Below are 12,106 nucleotides of genomic sequence, written 5' to 3'. Positions count from 1 at the left end.
TGGACAAGTGGGTCCTGGATATCATTCGACATGGCTATACAATCAAGTTCCAAACGCTACCTTGTCCACATCCCCTGCCCTGAGCCCGCTTCAGGGATTGCTCTCACAACAGTGTCCTAGAAGTGGAGTCCTGGCTGCAAAAGGGCGCCATCTCAACTGCTTCACAAGGAAGCCAAAGGTTCGAATGGTCACCGTGGCGGCCACCATTCCTTCCTCAGAAAAAGGCATGTAGTTCATGACTCTCGATGTGCAGGATGCTTACTTTCATGTGGATATCCATCCTACCCACAGACATCTCCTGAGATTCACGGCAGGGCGTTGTCACTTCCAATACAGCATTTTTCCGTTCAGACTCACCACTGCCTTATGCTTCTTCACCAGAGTTTTCTTGGTCATGGCAACCCACCTCCAGCATCAAGGGGTCCTTGTGTTCCCTTATCTCGATAAGTCAGATCCCTTATCTGACTGAGAAAGGAAACTCGAGCCTCAACCGCTATGCTGCTTACACTCCTCTTCTCCCTGGGGGTAAGCGTAAATGTTGAAAAATCGACTTTGGACCCCACTCAATCCCTAGAATTTATTGGGGACACATTGATGCGATCTTAGTGCATGCTTACTTACCAGAAGACAGGTTCCAGACCCTGCAGGAGCTAATTTCCAAGGCGATATCCAGTCCTTCTGTCCCTGCCTTTCTTGGTCACATGGCAGCTTGCACTTACGTGACTGCCTTCACTCGTCAATGTTTTTGCTTCCTACAACTATGGCTCCAGTGCAGGCCTGAGACCTGATCAATGCCCTCCCACCTCTCTTCCCCCGCCTCCCCCAATTAAACCAACCTTGGGTGAAACTCAGGGAGTTCACGACTAAAATTGAAAAAAAGAATGTTCTGCTGTTGATAAAGCACCCCCATCTCAGGAATGTCCCTAAAGAGAGTTATAGCCACCAAGGTTGTACAGCAGAGACACCCAGGTGCTGGGAAATTAGGGAGGATACAGAAAGAGACTCAATAAATGGTAAGATAAGCTCTGACCAGCATTTTAATGCTGACCAGCTGCATAAGCAGAGAAGGTCATAACTAAGTTACGATATTGGCATGAAAGATAAAATGTAAAAAACCTGTAAAGGAAGGAGGCAACATAGGTGCCAGTGAGTAATTGGTTAAGATTTTGTTATTTAGGAATGGGATAATGTGATAGGTTTAGTAAATTTGACGGAGGTAGCTAGTTTTACCTATATAATGTAAATGAAAAACAATCCATGTTGGGAACCGTTTCCAGACTGCAGTTCAACATCAAGCTGCTGGAACTCTGACCCCTCTGCACAACCGTGATGTGCAAAGGCATCACCGGGAACTGCCAGATGAATGAATCCTGACTGGCCATCGGGTGAAATTTGTCTGTATATTGGGAATGGTGACCATTAGAGATTTGCTTGGTATTCGTATTCTGTATGTGTTGCTAATAAATAGATGTTTAGAGCACAGCTGTATAAGGCTCTTTCACTGGGAAAAGGATCTGCAGACCCATAGAGCCCTGAGCCCCAAGGGAAAGAGTAGGTACTTAAAATGACCAGGTTTCTTCCTGAGCCCTGGGGGTAAGGATAGGTGCCTTACACCCTGAGCCCTCGGAAGGGAAAGGGTGGGAGTGCCTAAATTGAATGGGTCATGCCTTGAGCCCTCGGTAAGGTATAGGCGAGGTGCCCTAAATTGAGCAGATAACACCAGAGGGTCTACTTTCCCATGCGACACTCAATAGACTTTCCACTCACTGTTTCCTGCAAACTTCTCTTTTCCCTCCAGTGGTGGATGGCTCCGAGTCAGGTCTGTACCAGAGTATCATTCCTTCTGTCTTCCCCCTCCACAACAATTATCACAGACACCTCACTCCTGGGTGGCTGTATGACTCAGGGTACTTGGACTGCTCAAGAGTCCTGGATGCACATCAACACCCTGGAGCTTTGGGCTGTGCAGAGAGCATGCCATGCATTTCTCTCATCCATTCCTTCCTGTCACATCCTCGTCATGTCGGACAACGCCACCACTGTCTACTACAGCAACAAGCAAGGGGATACGAGGTCTCCTGCATGCGAAAGCAATTCGCCTTTGGGATTGGTGCATTGCCCACAAGATCCTGTTGTCGGCAGCATACCTTCCCGGAACTCAGAACATGACTGGGGACTCTCTCAGCAGGAAGTTCGTGACTGACCATGAGAGGGAGCTTTACAACACTGTGGTCATCAGCATCTTCAACCTCTGGGGAACTCCAACCAGGGACCTCTTCACCTCCCACACAACTGCAAATGTAACCAGCACTGCTCCAGAGGAAGGCATGGCACCCTTTTCAGGAGGATGCCCTCATTTCCTGGTCTGATCAGTTCAATTATGCCTTCTCCTTCTGCCGCTTCTGTCACAAGTCCTACACAAGGTCAGGTGGGAGACAGCGACGGTCATTCTGATAGACCCTTTCTGGCCTCACTTATTTTTGGTTCCCCCTTCTGTGCATGTCAGTGCACCCCCCACTTCCACTGCCACCTCTCCTGGAATTACTCATGCAACAGGACAGACAGATCTGGCATCCCGATCCCCAAACTTCTGACCTCCAGGCTTGGTTTTTGAATAGACATCTTTGTTAGAGTGGGAATGCTCATAAGCAGTACAGAATGTCCTCTTGAGTAGCAGAAAGGAGTCCATGAGGTGATCCTATGAGGCCAAGTGGAAGCGTTTTACCTCTTGGGCCCAGAAGAAGGATCTTGCCCCTGAGGATGTGGACATTTCTCTTCTTCTAGACTACCACCTCTGCCTAAAAATGTCTGGCCTTGCTCTCAACTCCATTAAGGTCCACATGGTTGCTATCAGTGCCTTCCACCCTCCAGTGGAGGGGCACTCTGTCTTTACTCTCCCATTGAATTCTAGGTTTTGGAAGTCCCTTCTTCACATCTTCCCTCCTGTTCAGCCCATTGCTCCCCAATGGGACCTCAACCTTGTCTTCGTGATGTTGATGATGTCATCCTTTGAACCTCTGGCCTCATGCGCTCTCCTCTCCATAAAGGTCGCCTTCCTGGTTGCTATGACTTCCGCGAGAAGGGTTAGTGAGCTGAGGGCCATGATGATGGACCCCCACTTTATTACATTTAATAAAGACAGTTTCCCTGTGCTTGCACCCTAAGTTCCTCCCGAAAGTTCTCTCATTTTCATCTCAACCAACCAATACACTTACCTTCTTTCTTTCTGAAGCCTCATGCCTCAACAGAGGAAAGGCGCTTTCATTCCCTTGATGTCCGCAAGGCTCTGGCCTTCTACCTGCAGAGGATGAAACCCTTCAGAAAGTCCCCTAGACTATTTGTCACTATAGCTGAACGTGTTAAGGGGCAAGAGATTTCCACTCAGAGGATTTCTAAGAGGGTATCAGGGTGCATTACATGCTGCTACCAGTTATCAGGGCTGTCTCCGCCCCGTGGGATGTGGGCCCACTCCATGAGAGCACAAGCATCACCTATGGCTGCGCTTCACAACGCGCCTCTTACAGATATATGTAAGGTGGCCACATGGGGCTTGGTACATACATTCTCTTCCCATTATGGCATCTAATTTAGTAGCCTGTCTGACACTGGCCAGTACCAAATGCTTCAGAGGCAATGCAAGAAACCCTATGGTAGGTAGTTATGGAATAAGTTGTCCAGAAGGATAGTTTCTTCCTAACTTCCGGGAGTTAAGTTTGGTTTATTCTTTGATATATAAGGCTTTATATCCCTCGTTCAGAGCAGCTGTTTTCCATTCCATGGTCCCATCATCTTAGAATCAGAGAACATCATAGAATCATAGGGTTTGAAGGGACCACAAGGGTTATCTAATCCCCTGCCAAGATGCAGGATTTGTTATGTCTAAATCATCCAAGACAGATGGCTATTGAGCCTCCTTTTTGAAAACCTTCAGTGAAAAAGCTGCCACAACCTCCCAAGGCAGTCTGTTCCATTGTACTACTGTTCTTACAATTAGGAAGGTTTTTTTTCTGAGATCTAATCTAAATCTGCTATGCTATGGTTTGAACCCATTGCCTCTTCTCCTGCCCTCTGTGGCAAAAGAGAACAACTTTTCTCCATCTTTTTTATGGCAGTCTTCCAAGTATCTGAAGACTGCTATCATATCCCCCCTTAATCTCCTCTTTTCCAAACTTATATATACTCAGTTCCTTCAGCCTTTGCTCAGATGGTTGCATTCTGTCCCTTTGATCATCATTGTCACTTACCTCTGGATCCTTTCCAGTTTCTCTGCATCCTTTCTATACCTTGATGACCAAAACTGGATACAGTACTCCAGCTGAAGCCTAACCAGCACCGAGAAGAGCAGTGCTATCCCCTCGCCTCACTTGAATGCTATGCCTCTGTTGATGCACCTAAAATTGCATGTGCTTTTTTTGCAATGGCACTGCACTGCTAACTGATGTTGAGGTTGTGATCCACCACAACTCCCAGATCCTTCTCAGCAGTGCTGCTGCCAAGCCAGTTTCCCCCCATTCTGTATTTGTGCCTTTGGGTTTTCTTCCCTAAGAGGAGCACCTTATATTTGTCTTTCTTGAATTTCTTTTTCTTGCTGTATCCCAGTTCTCCTTTTATCAAGATCCCTGTGAATTTTAGCTCTATCCTCCAAAGTATTGGCAAGCCCCCCCCCCACCAAGCTTTGTGTCATCTGCAAACTTGATCAGTGTGCTCTTTATTCCTACAAACAGGTCATGAATAAAGATGTTAAACAATGCCGGACCCAGAACAAGATCTCTGTGGAACCCCACTTGAGGCCTCCCTCCAATCCAATATCATTTCATTAACAGTTACTCTTCCTTGCACCCTCCTGCTGCGTAGGTACTATTTGTTAGTCACCCTCAGTGGAATACAATAGGGACCATCACTCAAAGAAGAGGAGGTTACTTACCTGTAACTGGAGGTTCTTTCAGATGTGTGGTCCCTATCTGTATTCAACCTGCCTTCCTTCCCCTCTACTGCGCATTTCTGGTTTGCGATGGAGAAGGAACTGAGGGCGTGGTTGGTCTGCTCCATCCTTTTTCGCCTCTGACAAAATCATGAGGCTGAGCAAGGGCAGCATATGCACAAACCAATGGACACTACTACTTTCAAAAGCTCCAGCTCCGGGTGCATGGCACATGTGTATAACTCTCAGTGGCATACAGATAGGGCCCACACATCTTGAAAAGCCTCCAGTTACAGATAAGTAAGCTCCTCTTTCAGATCTTGGGACTCCCAGAGATTGGGAGAAGAGAGGACCCACTGCCTGCTTCTGAGAGTTTTGGCAAGAGCAAGAGCTATTTCTGGCCCTACGAATGAGCTCTAGACTTACACAACAGGAGAACAAGGACAGCGAACCAAACATTGTGCAGCAAGTCTATGTTTCCTTGCAGTGAAGTCTGGTCACAGTGACTAGTGACTGCTGTTTCTATAGTAGCATCACTTCCATCTCTTCCTTTTAAAAACAAACCATTCACTATTTATGCTTTACTTTGGACAGTCGCAGCTGTAGGGATAAATGGAAACTTCCAAAAAGATGTGAGACCCTAATTACGAAAGGGTTTATTCATCCTTACCAAACTCTCGCTTTACAGAAGCAAGTTGCGCTGCGGCAGGAGACAGTGCATTTGCAATGTGACAGATGGGACAAGTAAGAAAGCAATCTGGACATGGAGAACAATGTCACTCACTTCCTGTGTGTAAGCTTTTCCTGCTAGATTCATGCAGAATATTGCATTTTAGAAATCTGCTGCCATGCCACATTTAGCCCTTGTGTTAAGAGCACTTTGCCATGGAATGGCACTTGAATTTCATGCTTGTTAACTCTTGTTCATATAGGAATAGATTTTTTTTTTTAAACAAAATGGAGCAGCTGGCTGCCCCACTTTCCAGGAACTCCCGAGGCTGCTCCCAACTCTGGGAGACTCCCTGGGCTACTCCCAGGGAGCTGGGCAGCATGGGGAATCTCAAGGACTCAGGGGAGTGCTGGAGTTTCCACAGCTGCCAAGCTCCCTGCTCTATGACGGGGGGCCTGGAGGTCCTAAGATCCCCATCTCCAGCCAGGGCTACCAGATCTGCCAGACTCCCTGCCCATAGGTGCTGGAACTATGGGTGCTGGGGGTGCTACAGCACCTTCTGGCTTGAAGTGGATTCCATTATGTTCCGGGTTTATAGCTTGGTGCAATGGCTCTCAGCACCCCCCACTATAAAAATTTTTCCAGCACTCCTGCTTCCTGCTGTAAAGCTAAGAGCCTAGAGTCTGGGCTTCTAGGCTCCCTGTGTCAGGAAGGGATCTCCATCCCTAGGACAATCCACATGGCAGGGCTGCCCCACAGCTACAGATCCTGGAATCCTGGGCAGTCCAGCCACCCACCAGGTGGCCTGTCAGAATGCCAGGGCAAAAGTTCATTGAAACCAAAAAGTTTCAGCGAAACATTTAGTTGTAGATTAATCTGCATTTACTAACCAAAAATCATTTTACTGACAAATACCCAGCCAGCTCTAGTAAGAACCCCTTTTAAATCATCTTGGCCTTCAGAACACAGTGAATGCCACCTACTCTCTGTGAAATGAATACTCCAAACTGGGGGAATTTTAAAGGGCAATTGTTTCAGAGAATGCCTGCCCTCCATGATAAATTACGGTTGCATTTATAAATTCCATCTAAAATCACTAACTTCTCTACAAAACAGCATTGTGTCTGCCTGATAGTCTGTTCACAAAGAAACCCAGTCAACACACTGGGGAGATATTAAAGCAGATTCCAGGGGCCAGAGATGGCTTGGACAGAGCAGTTAATCAAGGCAGACCGCAGAACTGTCTTCTGTGAGACCCTTTGAGGCAGCTCCTATTTGCTTCCAAATTGAAAGTCATCTTATTCCATAGACTATACAGTAGCATAGTGCATCCAGAAATGAAGTACATGATTTTGTGCAGTCCTAGCTAAGACAGGTCATGGGGAGTGAACATGAGCCAGCATCACCTAAATTACCCATCAGTTGTGGATCAATATTTTAACACATGTGATTCTTTTCAGCCAGGAGAGGCCTGAGCTCAATTACTTTACAATTCTCTATTTTGCTACAGAATCTGGATTGAACACAAGAAAATATTTCCTTGTAAGTGCTGTCATTCTCATCTGAATTGAGGAAGAAAGGACGGTTTCCAAACAGATCAATCATAAAAGTGCAGCTGTCAGCATATTTCTAATACATCATCATATAACTGGAATGGAAGGGCTGGCATTTCATCAGCACTGTCCGCTGAAGTCATAAATACTCTGTGTATAGGCACATTTGCACTTATAAAATTTAAACAATATCCAGACTACAAAGTACATTAACATGCCACTGTGTAAGGGCCATGGAAATGGGCCTGAGAAGGTAAATTCAGATCTAGCTCTTGAACCTCAGACAAAGGCCAGGGAGGTGTTTCGATCCAGTTCCACCTCTAATAGGTTATTTCAACCAATGCTGTTTTACCAGGCCTATATAGTGGGCTTTTCCCTGGGCCTTTCTTCTTGTGTGAAGCGGGAATAATCACATATACCTAATATATAGTCTTAAATCACTTTATTTTTGACAGGACGCAAAATCAGAGATGTAAGGGCAGCTACTGCCGTAGACACTGAAGGCTTGTCTACACTTACCAGGGGATCGACGTGTGGCGATCAATGCATCGGCGGTCGATTTAGCAGGTCTAGTCTAGTAAGACCCACTAAATGGACCGCAGATCACTCTCCCAATGACTCCTGTGCTCCACCAGAACGAGAAAAGTACGAGGAGTCGATGGGGAAGCGTCTCCTGTTGACATAGCATAGTGTGGATCCCGCGGTAAGTAGATCTAAGCTACATCGACTTGAGTTATGCTATTCAAGTAACTCAAATTGTATAGCTTAGATCGGCTTTCCCCTGTAGTGTAGACAAGGCCTCAGTCTTCTACAAACTGTCTACCAGCTGTCTGACTGCACTCAGCCACTACCTCTGTCCTTCAGCCAGCGTGCTCCATGATCTCTCCTCACACGGCTAGGAAGCTCCTTTTGTGAGAGTCAGCACAATTTAGTAGACTGAGTGAGAGACCATTCCCAGCTCTGACACTGTCTTCCTTTGTGTGGCCATGGTCAAGACACATAGGCCAAAATTTTCAAACTTGGGCACCCACAGGCATGGATTTAGGTACTTACCTTTATACAACTCACATTTGAAAATGTAGACCCTAACCATTCTGTGCCTTTTTCCTTGGGTGAAGTGGGGATAATCACATATAACTACAATTCAGAGGACTGTGGCACAATCAGAAACTTGATGTTTGTAAAGTGCTATATCAGTCCTAGAATACACCAGAAAACACACAAATCCCTCCTAGCTGCCCCAGGTACTCAGCCTACAAAGGGAGAAGGTAAATTAATGAACAAACCTGATGTTTCATCAACAGTGATGCTGCTACAAAGGGGACAGAGATGTTTCTTTCCAGGAGGGAATTGCATCCCATGGAGGACTGAGATTGGGAAAACGGGGAAATATGGCAGATTTTCCGTCAAACGCTCAGCTTTCTCTTTGAATGCTGTGCAGACACGAACCACAGATGAGTGTTTTGGAATCTTTAATCCAAGCACAACACCCCCATCCGCCAGCATTTTTCTTTCCTTTTTGTACATTGAGCTCGGTATAGATCATTTCCCTCTGACCACTTTCATTGCTCTTCCTGACCCCTTTGTCAGAGCTAAGGTTTAAAAGTGCAGCTGATACATGTATGGGAGTTAATTCTAATATTGCTAGAAACTGGTAAAACAGATCTTAATACTGCAAGGTGCTGAGTGTCTCCGGAGAGCGCCCTAATCTGAGAAGAGGTCAGAATTGGGAACTCAACAGAAGCTGAGGGTACGCAGCACCTGGCAAGATCAGACACTCAAACTGTTTCTTGGTTGACTGACTCTCCATGTTCATATTTGGGCATAGGCAAGTGTTCTGAGGGTAAACCAGCTCAGACTTTTCAAAAAGGCCCCCAACTCAAACATCCCTGCCCAGAACTCAAATGGAGGTCTTTTCCTGAGGTCTGAGCAAACCTTGGATAGCTTTCTTTATTCTGTAGATGTGATGAATCTGCGCAGTGCCATCGGTTCACACTTGAATCTGGCAGTTTTTTCTGGATCTGTTTTACAAACAAATCTGGTTTTGAAATTATGTGTGGACTCCAGATACTTTAATATTCACTTACATTTAGAGTGCTGGTGCAGATACCATTCACTGTGCTCCCTGTAGATATGAACCAGATGTAAATAGAGAAAGGAAGGCCCTTATATCATTTTCCCTGAATACTCATAGGGATGAGCACAATCTCATCAGAGACCCTTTGATAAGCCCAGCTCTTTGGATCTATACAATAAGTTGAAATGATCACTTAAGTCCCTACTCTTGGCACCCATCCTCTGACAATCTACAGATTCTTGGCTGGGTACAATAGAAAACAATCCAAAGTTCCACTAGTTACTTTCAAATGCAAAGCTGTAGCTGTAGCCTGTGATCTACTGTTATTTAGGCGAATGTGCTATTTGTTAGTTTGTGTATTTATATAGATGATGAGACTTGGTATTAACATTGATGTCTTGCCACTTGGGACAATCAACGCCTTTATTTACAGTGCATATTAGCATTACTATAAAGTTAATACCCAGTTCAGGCTGTTCAGTGTACTTTGTGAATGCGGCTTCCTGGCAATTTCACTAACATTTCTTCCTCACTTTTTTTCATATAGGAGCTGTTATTCTCTACTAGTAAAATTGGACTAACAATAAAAAACCCCACAAGGGTGTTGTGGGGATTAATATGTGAATAGAGCTGAGCAAATCATTCAGAAGGAGTAATTTACATGTTAAATTTAGCTCCATTTTCTGTCCACAGAATGTTTGAGAGCCAATCACTAAATTCGCAAATTAAATGACTAACCAACATTGCGTATTCCAATATTAGTGGTGGATAATACCCTCTGCTGGCAGCGTGCCACTAAATTAAAGCTAGTGCTGTTGAATTCAAAGTTGTGTTTATAGTTTACAAAAGATAGATACTCTCTGAGGTACAATGCACGCTAAATGGTTACCAGAGTGCACTGAGGCTATTGCACAAAGAGAGAGGGAGGTGGGAAGCAAACCTGAATTTGTGAGCTGAACCATGTCTCAGATCACCGGGGTTGGCTGTACGTATACTACCATGCTTCAGCTGTGGTGCTCAAGATCTGTGCTTCTAACTGTGGGCTCTGGCTTGGTGTGTAGTTTGGACTGCCTTCAGCGGCTAGCTATTCAATATATAGTTTTTATTAGGGGTTAGTTACACATTGTTCAAAGAACTCAGAACTACATGGTGTTTACCTCCTCCCAACCCTTGAAGTAAGAAGTAGATGAATGTCGTCCTTTTGAAAGCAAAGATGGGATGATCACACTCCAGAGTAGGTACAGCATGGGCAGTGACAGTGCAAATGTCTTCATACTGCTTCTCCAGTGTGCCCCAACCCTGAACTGGAGGGACTGGACTTGATTCTGATCTCACTTACACCAGTGTAAATCCATTAATGCTAACAAAGTTACTCCTGATTTACACTGGTGTGACTGAGATCAGAATCAAGCCCACACATTCTAGGGTGAGAAGGTAGGAGTCAGATATGCATTTTTTCAAATCTACAGCCTTTCTATTGATTTTACCAGCAAAGGTGCCAGGTGTGGCTTGGATGAATGAATAACTGTCTGCTATACCATTGCTTCGGGCAACCAGCTGTTGCTGCTCTCTGAGTAGCAACAGATGTCCGGGACCTTGCAGGTTGTTGTTTTTTCTGGTGGAGAAGAAATCAGTAGAGTGGTATCTAGGTATGTATAATTTGTTGTATTTATACATATTCAGAAGTCCTGGACCAGAGGTAGTCAACCAGCACACTGGGGAATCCCTTCCTTCAAGAATCCCAGCCTAACACCCTTGCTCAGTTCCCAGAAAGCAACTGTGCCTCAAGAACTGACTCCAATCTGAGGCCATGACAAAGATCAAACTCCCCTTCTGCTCACGCAGTTCCCTCTACCCAGGACTTTGCGTAAACAAAACTAGCACAACACAGCATGTCTTCCCAAGGCTGAAATTTGCTAACACACTAAGTAAAAAAAAAAAAAAAATTAGACTACATGTAGCAGCACCACCTGGTGACACCTGCCATAACACAGCTAATTTCACATAGGTGACCCTACAACGGCTGAATGGTAACAATATTCAGCTGCTACCAGTTTGAGATGGATTTGAACCAGTGGCTGACTTGAATACTGGCTTAATTAATTTTCATGGAGAATTTGGATTTTGCAGGATGCCTTTTGCTCTCTTTTGTAGTTCTCCATATTAAGGTCAAGGTGTTAATGCTACTTAGGTTATATGCTTTAGGGATTTTGTTATTGTGTACTAGCTGCAGCAAATGGTTAAAGTACTGTATTAGATTCTATTCCTCTCCTCCTGAGTGACAGATCATTCAGAGGACTAGACAGCTTGTGTGAATAAGTCTGTATAGCAAAGAGCAGCATGAATGATTGATTGCTTTGGATTCCTCTGAGCCTGTGTAACACTTTCATTTTGATGTACAACATTCTAACAATGTGAAAATCAATATACATGTGAGAAAAAGAAACAGGAGTGACATCTTGTCCTCTCTCGTTTCTTTGTCTTTTCTCCTCTTCCCATTGCTGAGGGTTTTTTTTTCTTTTACACTCTAGCAATGGCGGTGAATGCTAGTGAGGCAGCATTCAAGCCATACCTAGGAAGTTAGGTTTGGCTAATTTATTCCCAGTACCAATTTTTCTTTTTAAAATCAGATGGGCCAGGTCACCTGATCATTTGACTCCCAGCCTATCAATACTATACATTATTTATTATCATTTGTGTTCTGGCAGTGCCTAAAGACCCCACCTGAAATCGGGGCCACATTGTGCTAGGTGCTGTATACACACACACACACACACACACACACACTGAAAGACAGACCCTCCCGCAAAGAGCTCACAGTTTAAATAACAGGTTTCAGAGGGGTAGCTGAGTTACTCTGTATCAGCAAAAACAACGAGGAGTCC

Source organism: Lepidochelys olivacea (genome assembly GCF_965140295.1).
Source record: "Lepidochelys olivacea isolate rLepOli2 genome assembly, chromosome: 9".
In the NCBI taxonomy this organism is placed as follows: Eukaryota; Metazoa; Chordata; order Testudines; family Cheloniidae; genus Lepidochelys; species Lepidochelys olivacea.
This window is presented reverse-complemented; position numbering follows the sequence as displayed.